A 7,852-nucleotide genomic window follows, 5' to 3' on the forward strand; every position below is an offset into this window, starting at 1 on the left:
CATATATAGTTGATGCTTATGTGTATACTGTTTCTGTGCTTGTAATAATCTATACACCTGATTAATCTTTGGCACTGGTGCTAATTCCCCACTTTAGAGAGCCCAGTTTTAGGTCTATCAATTTCCCCCACTTATGCATCCCAGTTCCCACCTTGCCTTGAGGCTAAAGAGCTGATCCACACATATTCGTCTTGCACACATGAAGATTACATACAGATGAGGGCATGCAGTCCTAACTTCCTAACTCAAATCAGAACAAGGTGGCCATGTAGTGCAAGGTGGCCACTCCAGGCCAGAAGGTAGATTGGGATCTATTGGTAGATCTCTGCATGATTTGCAGTAGATCTGCAATGGCTTTTTTCTGTAAGAACAGCAACAACAAAACAATGCTCTCTCCTCTGAATTTGGCTGCTGAAATTAAGTAACTTAGGAGAGGGGACCAGGACTGCAAGGTCCTGATCCTGAAAATAAATGGGTAGTCTGTCTGAGCCATGTGCTCAGAGGAACCCTGTTCCTTAATTTTACCAGGTTTATGTCTACCTGAAGCATCATTTCACACCTGACTCCAGTTGCTGGTCCTCAAGGTTCTAGTAAAAAACAAAGAAGACCATAGAAGCCTGAAGCCTGCCCACTCCTACTAGTACACAGGCTCAATGCACATGCATACCAAAATGACTGCATTAAGCGGAGTGTGTAATCCAAGGCACAATTTTGAAATATAGAGGTGAATTACTGTAATCCCATCCATATGTTCCCCAAACTCCTCTCTGTTGAATTTCATTATCCCTAGTGATACAATTGAAGTTTGTAAAAACTGTTCTGTTGGTAATTGCAGATGAGTTGCACATGATTGCACATAGTTTACATGCGACTACAGTTCGATTGCAAAAACAGCCATTCAAACAATGAGCTCAGTTTACCAGATGATGGCTGCAAATAGATTAGATACACTTAAAAATCATTTGGTTAAATGTGCTCAGAAAATATTTTCCAGTTGTGAGTTCAAGCAAGAACAAGTAAGTTTTGTTTTTTTTCTATTACAGCCAACCTTTACATTTTTTCTCAGTTTTAAGTGTTGTTTCATTCACCAGTGATTCTTAGTTTTTCAGACTGAAACAAGGGAACTTTGGTCCCATTCAGATTCTTGGACGAATGGCCCTTTGGGTATAGTGGTTCCAGTGGAGTGTTCCTACAACAGTTATACTTACTAACAATAACATCATCACCACCACCACCACCACCACCATCTAAGGTTGTTTCAAAATCACCCCCCCACACATACACACACACACACACATACACACATACACCACCCTTCAGCAGTTCTTCCATGGCAATTTACTAAAATAAGGTAAAATATTTCAACTCAGAGCATGTTAAAATCATATATATATATATATATATATATATATATATATATGCCCAATAACAGGTTTTCTCAATTTAAAAGCCTGGAAAAACAAAAACAAAAAACACACACTTCTTCATTTGGTGCTAAAAATATAGCAATGTAGCTCCAAGCAAACTTCATTGAGGAGGGAGTTCCATAAATGGAACACTACAAGTGAGAAGGTCTTCTTTCTAGTCTCTTCCTACCTTACCTCAGATTTCAGGGGCACCCAGAGGAAAGTCTTTATCGAAAAGGAGGAGGAGGAGGAGGAGAGATAGTGACATTGTTAGGGACATCATGAGATCCTGATGACTTTTACTGGTGGGACCACTTCATGCCACCATCACATATTATAAGTAGTAATTCCATCTCTTTTATTTCCAGTCACCAAACACTGAACACATTGCCTGCATTTCCCTCTCATTCTGGGAATCCCCTAGTTGTCCACTCATGGCCCTATGACTTCCTGGAGTCAGTCTTCTGTCAACTCTCATAACTGCAGCATTCACCTTCATCTGTAGAAACAGTGAAACCAATACCCAGGTCAACAGCCATAGGAAAGTCACATGTCCACTCAACTCTGCTGGGGTCACCACACCCCTCCAAGAACTCCCTTCCCCCCCCCACACAGCCTTTGATGTTACCAAACAAGTACAGAGACTTTGCAGGTGTTTCTGAAAAGAAAAGACACCAAATTGTCACACTCCTTACAGAACTACATTCAGGACAACATGGAATGAGTGTACATCTGACCATCTACTTCCCCAGTGGAAGCACCAATTTTCTTTTTAGGTCTGCATCCCAGTATTGATTATCAGGCACTGAACCAAATTATAACCATCACAGCAGTGATGGTTATGTTAAGGCCCTTAAGTGAATTGAGATTTCAGCCTTGTTAAATGATGCTTAGGGAGTAGGTTGTTCTAACTTCATAAAATTGAAACCATTTGACCAATCTTTCTGGAATTTCCAGGTGCCAGAAACAAGTGCTTATTGGGCAACCATGAAAATTGCAGGACAATTGGTGAAAATTTGTGGGAGAAAGGACAGTTTAAAGACAAAAAGAAAAAGAAAACACCTCCCCCTGTCAAAAAAACCCCCACAAAAAGTGACTGAAAAAAACTGTTGGCAAATGTTTTGTAGTCACAATCCCTGAGGTCTGCATGTGAAACAATGATGGCTTTCTATTCTTGTATTGGAGTTAGTGGAAAACTATGTTTTCCCCCAAAGTTCCATTTCATTTGGTACCAACCAGGAACTCTGATTAGCAAGGCAGATGCTTTATTATGGAAGGACCAACTTTGCCTCAGCAAAAAAGTCCCTTCAGCCATTATGTTATTGCTAACCTTGGCTAATTTCATTAAAGGGACCACTGACAGGAATATTCTTGCCCAAATTCAAAGAGCCCTGCCTACCAATCTAAATACTACTGAACTTCTGGCAAGTTCACAGATGATGGGTGATGATTCAGTCTTGGTCCAGGAAAGAAATGGTTCCCAGTTCCACTGCCAGAAGCTCTACAACCCTGCAGGTCACCAGATTCCTCACCTATGGCATGACATTCCTACCACAGGACACTGAGAGTTCCCCAAAATTCTTAAGCTGCTGACCCAGGCTTTCTGGTGGCCATCCGTGTGATTGTTCTGTCCAGCCCAGCAGTATGGAGCATAATTTCCATCTGAGGTGAAGCCCTGTGGCCTCTCCTGGCCCAGTGTCCTGATTGCCAACACCTGTTACCCCTTCCCCACAATAACCTTTTCTCCTTGGAGAGGGCGGGTAGTGATGGAGGGCGAGGGAGCAGTGGAGGTGGAGAAGTTTGGGGGGGAGTGGGCACTTGAAAAGCCCAATTAGTTTTTGAGATTGAGCTGATGTTGGTTAGCCCATCCATGATGGGGAGGGCAGCATTTTACCCTCTTTTTAAAGGCTTCCCGTTCCCTCCTTAAGGAGATAATCATAGATGTTTCCTTCTGAACAATGTTTTACTAGGAGCTTGTACCAGAAAATATGGATTATCCCTGCAAAATAGGGACAGCTGAAGTGCACGTTAATTAAAACAGTCAAAGTGATGTATGGTCCTGACCCTCTTGTTTATAGTGATCAAAGTTTCCAGATGCCTTTGAAGAGAGAGAGAGAGAGAGAGAGAACAACAACAGCAGCAGCAGCAGCAACAATAACAAGTGTCTAGTTCATAAACATTTAAGACATCCCAAAAGAAAATGCAGATCTAATTTGGAACTGTTATAAACAGATGCAACCCTGGATCTCAGTGGTGTTACAACAGAGGGGGTTCTGGTGGGTAGCTTAAAAACAGAAGTCACAGTGGCTTTGTCAGCTGCCTTCCGGTCGTTTGGGAATATCATTATGTTAGATAACATTTTTTTTAAGAGAGGGAATTATTAATTAGAAAAGTGCTGTAAAAGATATAAAAGCGTTCTTGTTAAAAAATGAAAATCCGCTCCACTATTAATTATGCCCACTGAGACCAACACGGTGATAGAAGGAGGGGGAATGCAGCAAGCATGCCTCATAATGATTGGTCCCAAACAATCTGGAAAATGATTGTGATCATTTTCTGTGCCATATGGAATGTATGCCTTCAACAGACCTCCCCACTTTCTTCCTTACAAAGTACCATTGCTTCATTACTGAAATGAAACAAACTCTAAAGAGTGCCACTTTTAGTAAGAGTGACTCATCCTGTGAAAGAGCAAAAATGAAGAACATTACACCTGCAGGCTTTAGCAACTTCATCTCCAACGGCATTCTTTTTTCAGAAGGAAGAGCTGGCCTCAGTAATTTCAGCCCTAGTAAGTTGCACAGAATGCTGAGCAAATATGCCCACCCTTATGTGGCTCCATTCAGAAGTTGCAAAGAAGTGGGGAAGGTTGGCAATTTCCAGAAGGTGGCAAAAAATCCCCTATGGTTTGCGGATCTTACTGGTTGCACTAGCTAGTGGTGCTGCTGTCTTCTTTGTCCTGCTTGCTTGTTTAAAACTTTGTTCTATTCAGTGGAAACAGCAGAATGGCTCCTACATCCTCACAGCCATTTCTTCCCCCAAATGGTATAGGAATGACACTATGTCATGACATAGCTTCATCCTGAGAGGGCTACTGGGTAAAGAAAGGCCACCCATTCACCCCCCCCCCCGAATGCCCCTGGCAATAATGCTACATTATTGCTGGAGGCTTGAAGGGAAGTGGGGAGTTGCTGTGGTCCATAGAGATTCCAACTTGCTCACCAGGAAACCTTTCCACCTTGGGGTGGATTGGAGAGCTTATACCTGGTGTTGGATCAGGGAGACATATGAGGATTTTTGTTGGTGTGCCATCCACCCCGCTGCCCAACACAGCGTCCATGTCTGAGATGGGAACCTTGGTGTGGTGTTCAAAGCCCTCAGGAAAATTGTTCTGGGGGATTTCAGCATCCACACTGAGGCTGACTTAAGTGGTCCTTCTTGGGATCTCACAGTTTCCATGGCAACCATGGGCAGTCTCTCAATATGTCATTGGCCCAACATAGAGTGGGCAGGGGGACATACTCTGCATTTTAGTAAAATAAAATTATCTAACTGCCATTTCCTGCTAACTGCTCTTCTCCAGACAGCTTTTCTACATAAATAGGGGCGTGGTCTGCATATATATATGGTTTTATTGCTACAGATGATACTTGTTTAATTATACAGGGAGAGGCAAAAAACATATCTATCCTTGAGTAAGAATTGTGAGGAGGAGAGAAAAAAGTATAATCTCTCTCCTGAGGATTTAAATATCTCCACATATCAGTAAGATTTACTTTTTAAGATTTTTTTATAAAACAATCAGGCAGTTTACCACTACAGATTCTTAAAGATGATCTATCTAGTTGAGGGTTGACCACTCCATTGAAATCCTCTCCAATAATAACTACTTTGTCCAAATTAGCATTTATTATATTATTCTTTTTTATATATAAAACTCCTTTTGATTGTTATTCGGCGCATACACACATCCTACTAAATAAGTTTTACTTCCCCGATATATAGTACCAAAAATAAATCTGCCTTTTGAATCAATTATCTCTTCAGAAAACTTAATTTGAGAGGGGTTTTTGACTATAATGGCCACTCCCCTTTTTATTATTTGCTGAAGCAAAGTAAACTTCCCCTAAATTTAAACTCTTTAATAATTGTTCATCCCCTTTTTTTAACATGGGTTTCTTGGAGAAATATCAGATCTATCCTTTCTTTTTTCAATAGATAAGCAAATTTCCTCCTTTTAATGGGGGAATTTAATCCTTTAGGGGCCGCAGTGGCTTAGTGGTTAAGATGCTGAACTGCAGACTGGAAGGCCGGCAGGTCAGCAGTTCGAGACCCGAGTGCTGCGTGACGGAGTGAGCTCCCGTCTTCAGTCCCAGCTCCTGCCAACCTAGCAGTTCGAAAGTAGGGATGGTGGAGAATTGCTCCCCGAAACTTCGGGGGGCCGAGCGCCAACGCATTCGGTCCTCCGAAGGTTGTTCGGGGAGAACTTCTCCCCCTCCGCCCCTGCCCCTCCCGGATGGGACTTACCTTTCATAAATGTCCCTCCTGGCGGCAGGTCCCGGCGGCGGTTCGGCAGGTCTTCGTCAGGGGCGGGGGCGGCAGCCGGTCTTTCGACCGGCTGCCACCGCCACCATTACAAGCAAAGTAAACAAACAAACAAACGCCCCCGTGATAGGCTACGTAACGATTAACATAGCCTATCACGGCTAGATTTGCAAAGTCAGCCGTGATAGGCTACGTTAATCGTCATGTAGCCTATCACGGGTGACTTTAAAAAAAAAAAAAGCGCGTACGGCTAATGGCGGCCCCCATAGGGAGCCACCATTCGCGTTCCTTATTTGTTCCCTGTAGTCTACGTAAAGATTTATGTAGACTACGGCGAAAATAAGGGCAACACAAATAGCGTTGCCCTCATTTTCGCCGTAGTCTACGTAATCTTTACGTAGACTACAGCAACCAAATAAGGAACGCGAATGGCGGCTCCCTATGGGGGCCGCCATTAGCCATACGTGCTTTTTTTTTTTTAAGTCACCCGTGATAGGCTACGTGACGATTTACGTAGCCTATCACGGCTGACTTTGCAAATCTAGCCATGATAGGCTACATTAATCGTCACGTAGCCTATCACGGGGGCGTTCATTTTTTTTTTTACTTTTCTTGGAATGGCGGCGGCGGCAGCCGGTCGAAAGACCGGCTGCCGCCTCTGCCCCTGTCGAACACCTGCCGAACCGCCGCTGGGACCCGGCGCCGGGAGGGACATTCGGGAAAGGTAAGTCCCATCCCGGGGGGGGGCGGGCGGGGGGGCGGAGAATTTCTCCCCGAAACTACTTTGGGAGGCTGAATACGTTGGCACTTGGCCCCCCTATGTTTCGGGGAGAAATTCTCTCCCATCCCTACTCCTTTCCCATCCAAACATTTAATTTAAATGGGATTCCCCAACAATATTTAATTTTCCTTTCTTGTAAACAGATTGCCAAAAACTTCAAGTCTTTCCTTTTTTTTTCAGTGTCTCAGCGTGTAGATGAGAAAGAACCTGAATCTCTTTGTCATCAATTTTCAAGGAGTTTCCCAAACAGATTTTTTTTTGTATGGCTTCTTTAGTTTTAAGACTAGTAAGTTTAACAAAAGTGTTCCGAGGTAATTGCTTACAGATTGCCTAAACTGAGTTAATTCTATAGGCTGCTTCTATTTCTATTGCATAGCAAATATCTGGTTCAAGAAATTATTTTATGCATTCCTCTAAGTAGCTGGTAAGATTTTGTCCCTCTAGACCTCCTTTTATTCCTTTAAATTTCAAGTTACATTTCTGCATCTCATAATCTAGTTGTTCCATCCTTACTCCTAATCTAACCATTTCAGTTTTAGAATCATGTTGTTCTCAGCAGCTATTTCCTGAAGAAATCCTTTCTGGTTGCTTCTTTTTTTTTTTTAATAATACAAGTTCCTCATTATGAATTTTCAGTTTTTTTTCTGTGTCTACAAAACGTGGTTTCAAACACTTAACTGCAGTAGATATCTCACTTATTTTAGATAATACTTCTATATTGCATTCTGTAATCAGATTCGTTAGTGATACTTCTCCCTCTTTCTGTTTCTCTTCTATCTTTTTTCCATAATGTTTGCTCAGTTTCTTTAACTTTTTCTATTGCACGCACTTCAAATCCTTCAAATTCTTTAGTTATGAGTGCTTTGATTCCTCTACTAATGAACTAGATGTTCCTGCTTCATCTTCATCCTTTTCTGCTTTTTTATCCTCCCTACTCATCGTAAAAAATACAGGATTTCCTAAATGTAAGACCTGTTTCTATTCACTTTATAACAGTTATAACAGTTAATTCCGCAACTAATTCATTTAACAACAAAATTATTCAAATATGGAAAATATCAAATGTGAGGGATTTGTTAGAAATTAAAGTCATAAATAATAATCACTTCAATATATTCCT

Source organism: Heloderma suspectum, chromosome 8, assembly GCF_057233095.1.
Source record: "Heloderma suspectum isolate Gila_16-S chromosome 8, 16-S_ref, whole genome shotgun sequence".
In the NCBI taxonomy this organism is placed as follows: Eukaryota; Metazoa; Chordata; class Lepidosauria; order Squamata; family Helodermatidae; genus Heloderma; species Heloderma suspectum.